General features: G+C 35.2%; 1 protein-coding gene and 1 pseudogene across 6 annotated transcripts in view; one reads left to right on the forward strand and one right to left on the reverse strand.

The window, feature by feature from the left end:
• Window positions 1–17,170, reverse strand: part of FUT8 (fucosyltransferase 8) — a 378,192-nt gene that overhangs the window by 357,428 nt on the left and 3,594 nt on the right. The window contains exon 2 of one of the 6 annotated variants that reach the window (XM_037832504.1): window positions 12,167–12,226. The exons of the other annotated variants lie outside the window; for them this stretch is intronic. The gene's annotated coding sequence lies outside the window, so the exon portion shown is untranslated. The remainder of the gene's footprint in view (window positions 1–12,166; window positions 12,227–17,170) is intronic. 6 annotated transcript variants of the gene reach the window in all.
• LOC119531347 lies at window positions 13,322–13,893 on the forward strand (annotated as a pseudogene).

Here is a 17,170-nt window from a genome sequence, read left to right on the forward strand (position 1 = left end):
ATGATCTGATAGGAAATAATTAGAATAAGCAAATTCGTAGAGTCAGAAGCTAGAATACAGGTTACCAGGGGCCAGGGTGGGGGTAGAGAGTGGGGGGTTAACGCTTAAATTGTACAGAGTTTCTATTTGGGATGATGGAAATGTTTCAGTGATGGGTTGGTGGTGATGGTGCCATAACATTGTGAATGTAATTAACAGCACTGAAATATATACATATGATAGAGGAAAGGACAAGTTTTAAGTTGTACATATGTTACTAGAATAAAATTTAAAATTAAAAAATCCATAGGACTGTACAACACAAACAGTGAACCCTAAAGTAAGCCACGGACTACAGTTAAAAGTACAATTATAAAAATGTTCTTTCATCAATTCTAACAAATATACCACACAAATGCAAGGTATTAATACTATGAGAGTCTGTATTTTATGCATGATTTTTCTGTAAACATACAACTTCTATTTAAGAAAAAAAAAAAGATGGTCAAAGTCACTTATCAAAGAGTTGAGTATCTGAAAGTGTGATATATTAGACATACTGCCCATAGGGCATTTCTTCATAACCTACTCCTGGACAAAACTCCATTTCAGAAAACCCCAAAAAAATTATTTTTAAAAGCATCATGTGAAAGTACTAAAATTTTCCATGGAACTGATTCACCATATAGCCAGGATTGCCACACTGCACAACTCTAGTGATCATTTATTCTTTAATGCAAACGGTGTCCACTGAAGTTGTACAATTGTAGCAGTTGTAACCCGAATATTTGTTAAGACTTGCCAAGCCATTTACTGCTCTGTCTTGGAAAAAAACTGCAATCATTTTTTTTAAAGCAGATAAGCATTCTCAGACTACTAAAGAAAGGTATTTTAAAGCTCATGAAAATATACTCAACATGATCAGTTATTAAGGAAATGCAAATTAAAACCACAATGAGATACCACTATACATTTATTTAAAGAGGTAAATAAAAACCAATTCACAATACCAAGTGCTGGCAAGGAACCCTCACTGAGGGTGAGAATGTAAAATGGTGTAACCCTTTTGGAAAACAGCTTGGCAGTTTCTTATAAGTTAAATATATGTTTACCACATGATCCTAGGTATTTATCCAACTGAAATGAAAACTTACTTTCACACAAAAACCTGTAAACAAATATTTAAGCAGCTTTAGTCATAATCACCGAAAACTAGAAACAACCCAAACACCATCCAACAGGTGAATGGACAAACAAGCCATTGTACATCCATATCATGGATTACTACTCAGCAATAGAAAGGAACAAATCATGATATACACAACAACATGAATGAATCTCAAAGCTTTTCTAGGTAAAAGAGGCTGACCAAGAAGTCTACATACCTATGATTCCCTTTATAGGACATTCTGGAAAAAGCAAAACTCTAGCCTAGAGAAAAGATCAGCAGTTGCCAAGGGTTGGAGGTGGCTGGAGTAGTTAGCTACAAAAGAGCAGAAGGAGCTCTGTGTCCTGATTACGGTGGTGTACATATTCTATGCAATTGTCAAAACTCATAGAACAGTACATCACAAGGAGTGAATTTTTTTTTACTGTCCATAAATTTTAAAAGAAAAATAAAGGAAATATGCCAAAGGGTGGGGGTGGGGTGGGGGGGGCAAAACAAAAAGAAAAGGTTTTATTTACTAGTTCTAGAATGGTTATCTTCTGGAGATAAAACAGCTGCCTCCACTGAGTTGTGGAGGTAAAATGTAAAGTGCTTAGCACAGGGCTAACCGGACATGACATTCTCAACTGACACCAGAGTTCCCTTCCCTTTACCTATTTCTCGCTCCTATGTATGAATTTCTCTTTCTTTCTCCTGTGTTTATCACTCCCTTCTTTTCCTTCTTTTCCTTCCTCCTCCTAACTATAGATTGTTATTGTCAGCTTCACATTTCTTCCCCCAATTCTCTAGCTAATAGTATCCCCATCCTTTGGGGAACTGATCCTCTCCCATTTTACGCTGTTCTGATGGTAATGCCAATGACAATTCCCCACAGTGATTAGCCCAGGGATGAGCCCATTAGATGTCTGCCTTGGGTCCATATGTCTCTGCCATGAAAGAAAACAAAGCACAGAAAGAAACAAAGCAGGAAATGAAGAGTATTCTGAAGACACCATTTAAGTTCTTGGCCATGGTGCAGGTTTCTGGATACTTCCACCTCTGTTCTTCCCAATTACATAGCCCATAAATCGCCTTTTTTTTTAAAGCCATTTGAGAATTGTTGTGTTGTTTTTAATGGTTCCCATTTTAAAAGCACAAAACATTTTGTTTCTCCAAGGAAGTAAAAAATAGTAAATTATGTCTTTACTTGCTGTGGTCCTCAGTTAATTTCTTTAGAGTATTAGTGACTACTAATATAAAGATAATACCCAAACCTTCTGTAGGGCAACCACATATGAGTTAAAAGAAGTAGAATAGGAGCTAAAATTATATACAAGTAGACTAAAAACAGCTGCAAATTGAAGATTTACATTCCAAGTAGTCAGGAACCCTGAAGACAGCTTTTGATGTGAATTTTAGTCAGATTTTAAACATTCAGTGCAAGTGGTATCCACTTTTTACCACTCTACATTTTATTACTGTATACATTTCAGAGCTAGGTAATAAAGATATATGTATTTTGTGTCACTCTGCCTTTACATGCTCATTTGCTGGTTTTTATCAATATCTGAAGAAAGACAGTAACATGCACCAATAGGTAAAGCATGGACTTGCAGTTAGGATTAAAGCAAAAGTCTTATGTGTTGGCAAACAGAGAAGTTTCTAATAAGCCTTTCTTCAATTTGGCTGCATAGAATGCTCCTACTTATTCTTCAAAGCTAAACTTAAATGTTACCTCTTTTCAATACAGCCTTCCTCACCTATCAAACCCTACTGGAACAGCCTCTGTCTCTGCCTCCTCTATTACAGCAATTACCAAGTTATAATTATTTGTTCATATGTTAGTGGTAATAAGAACCTGGATTGAGTAGTAAAAAACTAAAATAGGAAAAGAGTAAGTGAAGTAGAGAAACACCATAGTAATAGAATTCAGTTTGTTAACTGAATAGATCTGATGGGAAATTCAAAGACGTCTCAGAATTCAAGTCTGGGAAATAGGAGGGATAAGCCAATAACAGAGAAAGAAAATTAAGAAAGAAGATATATTTTTGGAGAAAGAAAATGAATTCAGAACTGGATATATTGAGCTTTATGCCATGACAAGGCAGAGCTCTCTAGCTAGAAATTGAAGTTCAAGCACTTACAATATGGGAGTTATCTAAAAGAGGTACTCAGTGAAGCCAAAGGAGCAGGTAACATTTTAAGAAAAAGAATCTAGAAATAGAAAAATATGTAAGGCATACACTTGAGAAAAAAGTTGACCTTGTGAATGAAGAGACAGGTACCTAGAACCTATAACAGAACAAAAAGGACTAAAAGGGAGTTTTAAGGACAAGGGAAGAAGAAGAGCAGTTCCCAGTATAAAATCTGAAGAATTAAGACTGAGAAGCACTCCCATTTGGCAATTCAGAAGGTCACTGATAACAGTAGAGAGAATAGTTTTAGTGAAAAAAAAGATAGCAAAATTGAAGCAATATACACACATTATTTGTCTCCTTTGGGCTATTAAGCAAACCAAAAAAAGAAGAAGGGAAAGGTAAAGAAGAAAGAATAAGGAACTTTTTGGGGGGGCATTAAAGATATTGTTAAGACAGAAAAAATTAAAAATGGAAAAGCAGTTAATTAATGGATCTAAATATTCTAACAAGCAGAAAAGATAAAAGTAGAAACTATGAAGTCTAAAGGACACATCCCTGACAGCAAATGGAAGAGAAGTGGAGAAATTACACAATTTATGGGTAGAGAAAAGCAAAGATGAAGAAGCTTCTGTTTGATGATCTTAATCTTCACATAAAGTGAAACAACTTAAGTCTGAGAGCAGTATACTGGAACTGGGGCCTAAAAGGGGGTAGAAAAGGTCTGAAATATCCCAGTAGGATGTCAATTAGAAAATAAATGCCAATCAATATAAGCAATTGGGAGGGGGGGGACGCTTTCTAATTAACTGTCTATCTCATCTTCACTTAATTCAACTAGCAGAAACTTTTAGTCTATTTGATCTGATTATAATTCTTCTAAAAGGAAAGCCTTTTAAATATGATCTGAGGTAATGATGTTCCATATATGTTCTTTTTTTTTCCATTGTGAATTACTCCACATTGCTATGTTACAAAACTTTTAGATTAATCATTTTTACTATTTTATTGTGGTTCCAGTCTTGCTCTGATGCTTCGCTTAAATATCAAAGTAGTATGTGATTACTCAAGAAAGTCTTACTATCTCTTTTCTTAGAGACAAGTATTTGAGAGAACTACAGAAAGAATGGGAATTCTAAACCTAGAAGTGGCTATTTCCTCTGATATTTTGCAATCAAAATTGACAGCTTCTAATTTAGTACTATGATTTAATACAAAAATCCAAAAAACTTTAACAATGCAACAACAAAAAGACAAACAGCCCAATTTAAAAATGGGCAAAAGTCTTGAAGAGACATTTCTCCAAGGAAGATATACAAATGGCCAATAAACACACAAAAAGAGGCTCTACACCATTAGCCACTAGGGAAATGCAAATTAAAACCACAACTAGATACCATTTCCTACCCACAAGGATAGCTATTATTTAAAAAAAAAAAAACAGAAAATAACAGTTGTTGAAGAGGATGTGGCAATTTGGGAACTCTAGAACATTGCTGGTGGGAATGCAAAATGGTACAGGCACTGTGGCCCAGCAATCCCACTTCTAGATATACACCCAAAGAGAGTAAAAACAGGCTCACAAACAGATACCTGTACACCAATGTTTATAGCAGCATTATATTCAATAGCCAAAAGCTGGAAACAACTTAAGTGTCCATCAACAAATGGATAAACAAAATACGATACAGCCAATGGAATATTATCTGGTCATAAGAAAATAAGTTATGAGACATGCTGCTACATACAAGAAACTTGAAAACACTATGTTCAGTGAAATAAGCAAGGCACATAAGGGCAAAAATTGTATGATATGACTTAAAAGAAATGACTAGAAATAGCAAATTCACAGAGAAAGAAAGCAGACTAGAGGGGAGTGGGGAGGTGCTTGCAAAAAAATTATTTTTATTAAATAAATAAAACACAGCTAAATCTTTGATTCCTGCTCAACTTCACAAAAAAAAAATGTGATTGACAAAGTCTTTTCATGCTAACATAGTCAGGATATACACAGGTTTAGCAGGCTTCAAACTATCAAGTGCCTGATTAGCCATACTCTCCCACCAAAGATGTTCTTGTTTTACAATTTAATTTCCTAAGAAAGTTAACATTATTATCTGTTTCTAAGTTATTGAGTGAGTTCTGGCATCCAAATAAAAAATTCCCTGAGAAAATATGAATGGTGATGGTCTTTAATATTTTAAAGTTTCAGAAATTATAAAAAGGTGTCTCTTTCCTTTACACTGAAATTTCTCCAATTACACAATTCCTATCTAGTATACTTTATATGTGTCATAACCTACCATATACTTTATATGTTTTACAAATGCAATGGGACATTTTTAAATAAATATAGCATAAAATATATTAAAAAGAATATTGCTGCCATAAAAATAGTCAACTAAGAAAGTTCTATACTTATTCCTAGAATGCTGCCATGGCATAAAACAACTTTGGGATTCAATTTTTGGAACAACTTTAGTCTTAAGGCAATCTCTATAATATTGTCAGAAGTGACAAAATCTTTATTCACTAAATACAGATTTGATTTGGGGATATTTCTGGGTTATCACAAGGTGTTTCACCTACATGAGAAATACCTCTCTCAAAAAAAAAGTGACTATTATGCAAGAGATAAATTTCCTTACACTGTTGTAATGACAGCATCATTATAATATATAGCTACATCCCCCTACTCCACAGTATCTGTTCTGTGGGTTACTACCCATACATTCTAGTATGTTGGGTAAAAATAAGGTTCAATCATTTTTAGTTGGCCCTATCTTTTTTTATACTATACTAAAAGCACATCATTCCCTTTCTTATATATCTGATACCACCTACTAAGTCAGTTGTCTAATTCTGTTACAAACACATGCACACACACATGCACGGCACACATACCATCCAATTTTTAATCTCCTACCTTTGTATTTTTTTCCTTGTTTGTCAGCCGAATGTTAGCAGCTTTGCCTCCCAATGAGCCTAGGACCATTTTCCCAACAATCACCATACATTTCCTTCTGCTATTCGAAAAACAGCCTAGACCCAATTTGGCTGCCTTGAGCCCAACATGGCTCAAACTGTACTGAAATCACCAGACCCCACCTTATACCCCTAAACAAGAAACAACTAAAACCAGCAATGTCTTTTTCTTATCTCCATAACCATTTACTACTCAAGCATCAGGCATTTTTGAAACCGCAGCTCAGAAAATTAGTCAACTTTGCCTTTATTCTCTTCAAAAATCTTTATTATTAACTTAGCATTTAAGATTATCCCCATTCTCAGAGTGGTACACATGAACCAGGAAAATCCCAACAAAAAGTTTAATCAGCCATCTTGATTCTTCAAGACAGTTCCAAATTTGTCCATTGCTGAATCATCTATTAGACTTTATGTTTCATTTTTTGATGCAGAAAAGAAACACAATGACTATATTTAAGGAGAAAAGTTAAGTTGCCTTTTAGGAAAAGGTCAGTAAATGTCCACCCAGCTGTGAAAATTGGAATAGAAGATTATCAAAATATTTCATTTTATGGATAAAAAAGCAGAGATCCAGAAGGGAATAGTGGTTTATAAAAATTTATACCTTTGGTAGCAGAGCCAACACTAGTATTCAAGTCTCCTGATTCCACGTTCAAAGCTTGTCTACTCTATCCATTCATTCTAATTACTAAACAAGATTATGCTAAATGAAAGAAGCTAAACACAAATGACTATATATTGTATAATCCCATTAATGTTAAATTTTTAGAAATGGTGAAACTGTAAAGACAGAAAACTGATCAGTGGCTGCCTGGGGCTGGGGATAGGAGCAAGGATTGACTGCAAACAGGCAAGAAGGAGCTTTGGGGGGTGGCGGATGGTGATAGAAATATTCTAAAACTGAATTGTGATGATTGTTGCACAACTTTATCACTTTACTAAAACTCAAACTATGAATGTTATGGTATATAAATTATACCTCAATAAAGCTATTATAAAAATGACTAAGAACTCAGATTTTAGTTTTAAGCCCTCAGGGCTCTCAAGAAATTATATTTCTCTAAAACATGAAGAAACCAGCTCTTTTCCTAACTTCAGATCCTTTTCTCTTCAGAATTCTCAAAAGTTAAGTACCTTACCCTGCAATCTTACATTTTCCATGGAAACAGAGAAGGAAAGGAACTTCATAAATATACAAGTAGGGAACCTGTACATGACTCCCACGAAAATAGTTATTTATCATCATTTCCTTTTAGGTGGGATCTGCATTGCTGTGGGTAAGCCTCTGCAGACAGTTATAAAACAGATGATGAGCTTTCTTATTTGTTATCTGGTTTGCAAATTGCTCCAGAACAGAAGAATTCTTTGGTGATTTCATTTTCATTACATTTTTGTGGTATTATCATTTAACACTTACAGTCTTTATATTAAAAGGAACCACTCCTAATTGCACATTAGGTTTCTTTAGTTTATTATTTAGTGCATCCTTAGGAAGAATAAACATTTCTTCAGCTTACTCAGCACTGAGAGCTTAATATTCTTTGTTTACTCACAAATTTAAAAAAACAACATTGTATCTCTCATCCTATGAACATTTTAGAATTTATGAAAGGTATCAAGCTGATATTTTTAATGTTTGGACCTGAAAAATTAAACAGTTTAAATCAATGGAGGCCCAGATGTCAATAATTATGTCGTGGGTAGCAGTCAGGATTAATCATTAAATTTAAGTTTCTCATGCTGCTGAGGCTCAGTTTACCAAGGCTAAGAAGGATCTTTTGGCCTCAAGAATTTCAATTGCTACCTTCCAAAGCCCTAGAGTTTACCTAAACTTTATAAAAGAAAAAGAAAAATCTAAAACATAAAAAGAAAGCAACTTCATTCTTTCTCGTAGTTGCTCAATATTCCATTCCATGCATACACCACAGTTCACCATTCTGTTCCTCAGTCAGTGTACCCTTAGGCCACAACCACCCACTGCAAATCATGAATACTGCCTCCATAAACACCAGTGTGCAAATGTCCATTCGTGTCTCTGCTCTGAAATCTTCCAAGTACATACCCCGTAATGAGGGTGCAGGACTTTATGGCCCCCACATACTTAGCTTCTTGTGGAACAACCACAGTGACCTCCTGAAAGGCTACACCATTCTGCCTCCTCATCAACAGTAAACAGGTACATCCCTCTCTCCATGTTTTCTCCAGCACTTTTACCCCATTTATATTTTTCCCTACAATTTTAGAGAGATATATTCACATAACATACAATTATCCACAGTGTACAATCAGTTGCTCACAGTATCATCATATAGCTGTACATTTATCACCAGAGTCAGCACCTGAACATATTGATTACTATGAAAAAGTTTTTCTTTTGGTGAATAATAAAAAACATAATAATAAAAAGAAAAATAAAGTACTATACAATACATTAGTAAGGACAGAAAGCAACACAACTACCAAGAATCCCATATCTCTCCCTTATAGCCCCCTCTCATACACATTTAACTTTGGTATATTGCCTTTGTTACATTTAATGGAAGCATATTACAATGTTACTGTTGACCATAGACTCTATTTTGCTTTATGTTTTTTTTTTCCCAAATACCATCCCTTTTTCAACACTTTGCATGGTTGACATTCATTTGTTCTCCCACATGTGAGAACATTTTTATATTTGTACATTTAGTAACAGTCATTGGCCACCCCAGTTTTTGCCAAGTTATACAGTTCCAGTCTTTATCATCTGTCTACCCTGCAGACAGCATTTTGAGCGAAGTACGCCAGAAACAAAGGCAAACACTACAATGCCTCACCGATATGGACCAACTACAATGTGTAAACTCAGAATTGAATTTTAGAGCACAGCCTAACAGGGAATTACTGTTAATGGTCCCTAGATTATAAGCTCTTAACAGCGGCCCAAATCTATTCCTAAATTGTAGCGGCTATCTCCAAACTCTGAGATGTTGATCCTTTGTTGTATAACCTGATTGGTCTCTGGAACACTGGGTATCTGTGTGACACCTGAAACTCACAGCTAGAGCTTGGCAGATATGAATGTCAGTATTAACGCATATAGCAACTGTTTAAAAAAAAAAAAAGCTGAAAAACAGCCCAGACTTCAATTAGAGATATGAATGAAACAGAACTGGTTAAGACAAGGGCAAATTGGGCCAAAAGGTAAAAGTTGAAACTGACAGTGTGTCAAAACTTCAACTTCCATGTGAGACCAAGGGAAGAAATGTTTATTTGGTTTAGGATCTATATTTTCTAAACAATATAACTTCTGGTCAGTTTGTTCGAACACCACAATTACATGGAACTTTGAATAGGGAGTGAAATATGGTAGGTCTGTATAGGTTAGAGTGAAATAGCAACACATCCCAAAGCAATTTGGACAGAGAAGAAAAATATATCCTCGGGGCCTCCCTGAGGAGCTGGGGGAGGATGCGGAGGTGTTGGACTTCCTCACCTGGATTGTTGCTGATGTTCTCACAAACACTGGGGACTGACAGCTTGACATGCTGAGCCCTCTGTGTTGAGGCTTGCCCCTATGAAGCTTGTTACTGCAAAGGAGAGGCTAAACCTTCTTATAATTTTGCCTCAGAGTCTCCCCATGAGTGCCTCTTTGTTGCTTGCTCAGATGTGGCCCTCTCTCTGTAAGCCACCTTGGCAGGTGATCTCACTGCCCTCCCCACTATGTGGGACCTGACTCCCAGGGGTGTAAATCTCCCTGGCAATGCAGGACCTGACTCCAAAATGCTGTCTGCAGTCACTCTGGTGGACATTCTTATGTACTATATAAATAACACTTTTTAGGTTTTAATGTATTGGAGTAGCTAGAAGTAAATACCTAAAACTACCAAACTCCAACCCAGTAGCCTTGACTCTTGAAGATGATTGTATAACAATGTAGATTACAAGGGGTGACAGTGAGACTATGAAAATCTTGTGGATCGCACTCCCTTTAATTCAGTGTATGGGTGGATGAGTAGATAAATGGGGAAAAAAAATAAATGAAAAATAGGGTGGGATGGGGGGATGGTTTGGGTGTTCTTTTTTATTTTTATTTTTTATTCTTATTCTGATTCTTTCTAACATAAGGAAAATGTTCAAAAATAGATTGGGGTGATGAAGGCACAACTATATGATAGTACTGTGAACAGTTGATTGTAGACCATGGATGACTGTACGGTATGTGAATATAGCTCAATAAAACTGAATTAAAAAAAAAAAAGAAAGAAAGCAAAATGGTTACCCTGGCTTAACTCTAATTTTAAGGAATACTTCCTCACAATCTTTTGACATTTGGTAACCGAACAAATTAAGTGGTTGTTCAAAGAACTCAAGACATGAAAAACAACACAATCTCTTCTGAATATATTTCTCCTTCAGGTACATGTATAATTCCATGTGTTGGAGAAACTGAATCAGTAAGATCCCAAATGATTAGGGCCCTAATTATCAAACACACACTTTCTCCTTGTGAACTTTTCACAATAACTGGCTTCAACCTGGTAATAGTACTCCTATGAGTGGAGAACACTGCTGTTCATTTTACTTTGAGTTAATTCTTTTCAATGGACATAGTATATTTTTTATATTTTATCATCACCAGAAGGTACACAAGGAAGATGAAAAGATGTTCTAAAGCCAATTCTCTGTAGTCAGAAACTCTATAGCTCAAGACAGAAATAACATAGAAAGCATGAGAATACACTCCAGAAAGGAAGAAAAAGGGATTATGATATATTAAATACGGGATTATGAAGAGGAACAATAATGTGATTGGTACATGGCCCTTAACAATGAACCAACATTTCCCACATCCCCTTTTATATGGCATTACAAAATCATTTTTAATAAATAATATTAAACTATACACCAGTGGAAGTTCTCATCTCTCACCTACTGCCTAAACAAAGGAATTATCTAGAAATATTCTATGAACTCAAAGAAAAAAATATACATTCTATAAAGACAGTCAATTCCCACATTTCCTACCACTGTTGGGAGAAGATAAAACAGGCAGAAGAAAATGAAGAGAGAAAAAAAAAAAAATGAAGAAGAAATATCCCTCACACTTAAAATAAGGCAAATCTGTTGCTGCAGGGGAGAGGCTGAGCCTACTCATACTTGTGCCTAAGAGCCTTCCCCAGAGAACTTTGTTGCTCAGATGTGGCCTCTCTCTCTCTCTCTAAGCCCACATGGCAGATGAACTCACTGCCTTCCCCTCTAAGTGGGACATGACTCCCAGGAGTGTAAATCTCCCTGGCAATGAGAGACATGACTTCCGGGGATGAACCTGGACCCAGCATCATGGGATTGAAAAATCTTCTTGACCAAAAGGGGGAAGTGAAATGAAACAGTTTCACTGGCTGAAAGATTTCAAATGGAGTCCAGAGGTCACTCTGGAGGGCATTCTTATATGCTATATTGATAATCCCGTCTTAGTTTTCAGTGTACTGGAATAGCTAGAAGGAAATACCTAAAACTGCTGAACTGCAACCCAGCAGCCTTGATTCTTGAAGATGATTGCATAACTATGTAGCTTAAAGGGTGTGATTGTGTGACTGTGAAAACCTCGTGGCTCACTAGCCCTTTGTCCAGTGACAAATGAGTAGAAAAACAGGGACAGATAAGTAGAAAAACGGGGACAAAAACTAAATGAAAAAATAGAGTGGAGTGGGGGGGGGGGGGGTTCTTGAGTGTTCTTTTTTACTTTATTTTGTTTTTTTGTTTTTTTTTTTTTAAGAGTACGAAAAATGTTGAGAAGTTGATTCTGGTGATGAATGCACAACTATATGATGGTACTGTGAACAGTTGATCATACACTGTGGATGACTGTAGGGTATGTGAATATATCTCAATAAAACTGTATTAAAAAATAAAAAATAAAATAAGGCAAGCTTACCAATCAGTATGATTCTCCATCTCTCAAAAAATCTCCCTTCACCGATTGCTTCAAGCATAGCTAGGTTCCCGGAAAATGGATGAAATATAGAAGGTATAAATATTACTATGAACTATATTAAAAATTATAAAAATGATTTTAAAAATCAGTTTATGAAATTCTGACTTAACTGAATTTATGTTTAATAACATTGGTATGCTTTTACCATTTGATTGTTTGCAAATACTAATTTTTTACTCTAGGTAACTTTATTCTGGTTTATGTGTTAATAGAATTTAACATCCCACTTAAGGTATGTAAGAAAATTATCAGCCACAAAATTAGTAAAGGTTTAAAACTCATTCATAGTTCATCACAGTCTTAATCAACTAAGAACATTTATACAGACACAAAACAGGTTCATTTTAGTTGTATGTATGCTGTAAAACAAATAGTAGAATTTCCCATTTTCATTTTATTTTTGCTCAAGTTCATAACCAGAAAATTACAGTTTTATGCATTCAAAGTTCACATAATACAATGTTTCTTATAACAGATTTAAAATAAATATGAGCTTAATTTCCCATTTATATCTAAGATTAAGATCAGTATTTTATTATTTATCTTATGATGAATTTTTTTTATACCAATCAGTTATCAAGGCTGTGACAAGATCTTTTAAGTCTGTTTTCATATTTATTCAGCTTATCTCATTGAAAAAATAAATTTGAAAAACCCAAGCTCTAAGATACAACAAATATAGGGAACATTTAGGTAGTAATCTTTAAAATTGTTTTTAATTCCAGTGCTTCAATTAAGAAGTTATACTTTGGAACCAATACAAAAGAAAAGGCAGTATAACAATAAGGGCAAGTTTGAATTACATCAGCATTGCCTTTATATCGGTATAATTTGCCAAATTAAAAAAAAAATTCAAAACATATTTCCCCATCACATGTCATTTTCTGGCAAAAAAAAAACTATCACAAAGATAGTTTTTAAAAGTAGTAGAGGCAGTTTTCTGCCAGCTTTGGATGGTGGCTGCCGCTGGGCTTTGGCTGCCGGTGCGCTGAGGGCCAGGCAGCGTGGGCATCGGCCCCGGCACCCCAACGCGCCCGCCGCTCCTCGCCTCAGCGCCCGGTTGCCGCCGCTGCCGCCGCCCAGCGAACCGCCCAGATGCAGGCCATCAAGTGTGCGGTGGTGGGAAACGGAGCTGTAGGTAAAACTTGCCTACTGATCAATTACACAACCAATGCATTTCCTGGAAAATATAATCCAACCGACTTTGACAATTACCAGTTATTAGACGGAAAACCGGTGAATCTGGGTTTATGGGATACACCCGGACAAGAGATTATGACCGATTACACCCCCTCTCCTATTCGCAAACAGATAATACGTATTCTTAATTTGCTTTGCCCTTGTGAGTCCTGCATCATTTGAAAAGTTCCCGCAAAGTGTATCCTGAGGTGCGACACCATTGTCCCAACACTACTATCATTCTAGTGGGAACTAAACTTTATCTTAGGGATGATAAAGACAAGACTGAGCAACTGAAGGAGAAGCAGCTGACTCCCATCACCTATCCTCAGGGTTTAGCCATGGCAAAGGAGATCGGTGCTATAAAATACCTGGAGTGCTCTGCTCTCACACAGAGGGGCCTCAGGACAGTGTTCGATAAAGCTATCAGAGCAGTCGTCTGCCCAACCCCTGTCAAGAAGAGGAAGAGAAAATGCCTGCTGCTGTAAATGTCAGAGCCCCTCGTGCTTTCCTCTGTCCCACTTGGAACCTTTGTACACTTTGCTCAGAAGTGGTGGAAACTTCACACTCGATGTCAAGTTTTTGTTACAGATTAGTTTTTCCTTAAGACCATTTTGAACCAATCAGTAATTTCAAGGTTTTGTTTGTTTAAAATGTAAGAGTTCAACCTTTCACATTCTATTAAAATTTAGCCCTAAATGACAAGCCTTCTTAAAGCCTTATTTTTCAAAAGCCCCTATTCTTGCTCAAATTATGAGTTACCAAAATATCCTTTGAACTAAATTGCACTGTTGTGTCTTGCTCAGATTAAGAGTTGCCAAAATACCCTTTGAACTAAGTTGCACTGTTGTGTTATGAACACTCAGCACTCAACTGTTTTAAAGACCTTTGTCTTCAGGAAGACTAGATTCTGATGTTAGGAAATGCAGATACTTTCTAACTAGTTTTCAGGTATGTAAAGCCTGGAAGCACAGCCTCCTCAATGAAATGTTGCCATTTAATACATTCAATAATTTATTAATCCATGTTCCTTAAAAAACTTGTACTGTATAACTTAATGGAATGAGTATAACGACTCAACTCTGGATCAATCTTTTTTATTTCATAGTGAATTTTTTTTAAGATAGTTTATTAGCTTTTGCTGAGATTTTGAACAGAAATCTGATTCCTGTGGTTCCTCTAATGAGGTATTCTGCTCTTAGTGGAGGGTTTACTGGGCTGGAGTGCGTGCAGTGCTTGACGTGATCAAAGGATGAAGACAGTATTTTGCAAAATAAGAAGTGGAGATTAGTTTATACTACATTGGACACAGAACAAATAAACTGAATAAAAGTGTCACAGGGACAATTTTTAAAAGATTAATTTCTATCAAATGCAGTAGAAGAAGAAAGGTCAGTATTATCAGTGCTTTTCTTAAGCTTTTCCTTTCTCCTGTACCTGCCATCCCTCCCAAAACCGGGCATTTAATTCCTCTTTGAACTGGTCATTCCCACAGCTGCTAACTTCAATTTAGTAAGTGCTTTTCTTATAGAACTCTTTCTTAACAAGAAATATGACTCCTTGTACTATAAAATCTTTCTGATAATGCATTATTATTTTGTTGTTTTATAGATTAGTAAAAGTGCATTCCCCCTATTTCACATTACTTTATTCAAAGCTAATACATGCTTTCCTTCGTGACTAGGTGTAAAAATCATGTATTGCAGCTTTACAGTTTTTGAAGTATTTTAGATATTCCTAAACTCTGACCCCTCTTAACATCACTGTCTTGCCAGCTTACCAACACTGTAACTTGACTAATACTGACCATCCCCTTTACCTCACCTCCATGGACACACACTTCCTCTGTTGCTTTTCCTAAGAACGTTCCTTGGGGTCTGTGAAGTTCTGTAATTTAGTGCTAGTGCTGACAATGTTCTGTACATCCTACACACTGGCAAGAACACAATGTTGGACCTCTGAACCACTAGAACAAAATTTTTTAAATTGACAGTTGCAGAATTGTGGAGTGTTTTTACATTGATCTTTTTAGCAGTGTGTTTTGCATGTATGACTTAACAAATCCTTGAATCATCAAAAAAAAAAAGTAGTAGAGTAGTGAGGTATTAAGTTTCAACAAATAAACTCTTCTTAAAAGAAAACCTAAAGGATATTAACCCCATAGCTCTAATTTCTATAAAGAGTGTAAGAGTAACCCTTGTATTGACATAATCCCTTAGGCCCTATTCACTCCTCCTTTAAAAAGAAAATGTGCAGTATCATATAAAGTTTATATGGGTTATATGTTCAGACTACTGTAGAGACTGATATAAAATCATTTAACCACGGAACAAAAGGTTCACTTTATTGATTTGATTCTTAATTATTCCTAAGTGAAAACTGTGGGATGCTGAAGGGTGTTTGGTGAAGGGGCAAATACAGACGGGAAAGTAAAATGTAGAGAGAAAGGAAGGTTGACAAATGACACTAATCTGTTAGAAAACAGCTTATATGTATACACATCCCATATAATAGTCTTCTGTTGGAGATTAAGAAAAGGTTTTTTTGTTTAATCAGTTGAAAATATCTTTTACTTTTAAACATTTTTAATTGACTCATTAGAACCAAATTTAATAATGTCAAACTGCAAAAAAGAAATCCTATAATAATATACAATACAGAAATATAAGCCAGAAAATCATTAAGAGGATAAACAAAGGGAATCCTACTTTGGGTCTCTAAATATTACACCTACTATACTACTCTTGACTACAGAAGACCTAAAGTTGATACCTCATCTAAAAAGACCAATAGGACCAGTATTGATTCAAAGGTATAATACTTTTAGTTTCAAAGTTGTATAGAATCATAGTTTCATTTTTAAATAAAAGAATTCATTTATATGTTTACTTTTATATTTACCCTTATAATTATAAAATGGAATGAAATACTTTCTTTTAGTTTCATTTTTAAATAAAAGAATTCATTTATATGTTTACTTTTATATTTACCCTTATAATTATAAAATGGAATGAAATACTTTCTTTTATCATTTTAAATATGAAATGGGTGTATTTACCATTTAATTAAACCAAGAGATTTACTAAATGCAGTTTATAGTAAGTCAAAATTAACCTTCATTAAAGAAATGGACAAAGATGCATTTTTTAATATATTCTGGCATGTGTTACAAAATATTATTTAGCTTTAAACCTCTCAAAACAATAAGCCTCACTATTTTGTATCTCAGAAAATAAGAAACTTTTCTTGTTTTATTAGCATTGAGATTCTATTTACATAATGAAGAAATATGGGTAACAAACAGCCCACCCTATCCCCAAAACCTTGAATATCCTAATGATTTTAATATATATATCATCAATTTCTAGACTTGGATTTGAAGAATATGTGAATTGTCAGAAGTAAATTAACATAACTAACTGATTCCAGTTTAGAAATCTAAATAAAGTACCAAAGACTACAAAATAACTGCCTCATATTCAAAGCCACAAATTCAATTTAGTGCATTATATTGCATTAAATTGCAATATAAATTCACTGCATTATATTGCAAAAAACGGCAAATAAGTGACCTTGGGATCCCAGATTTCTGAAGGGTCCACTTCTTTACTGAAAGTATTCTCTACTTTTGGTAAATCCCTAGCTTACTACACAACTGATACCTATGCCCCTAGAAGACTCTACGTGAAGCTTTTCTGAAATTTTAGAACTGGAGATATTTAAAAAAAAAAAAAATGAACATACAACATGCTCAGCGAGTCAAGA

Source organism: Choloepus didactylus, chromosome 4 (genome assembly GCF_015220235.1).
Source record: "Choloepus didactylus isolate mChoDid1 chromosome 4, mChoDid1.pri, whole genome shotgun sequence".
In the NCBI taxonomy this organism is placed as follows: Eukaryota; Metazoa; Chordata; class Mammalia; order Pilosa; family Megalonychidae; genus Choloepus; species Choloepus didactylus.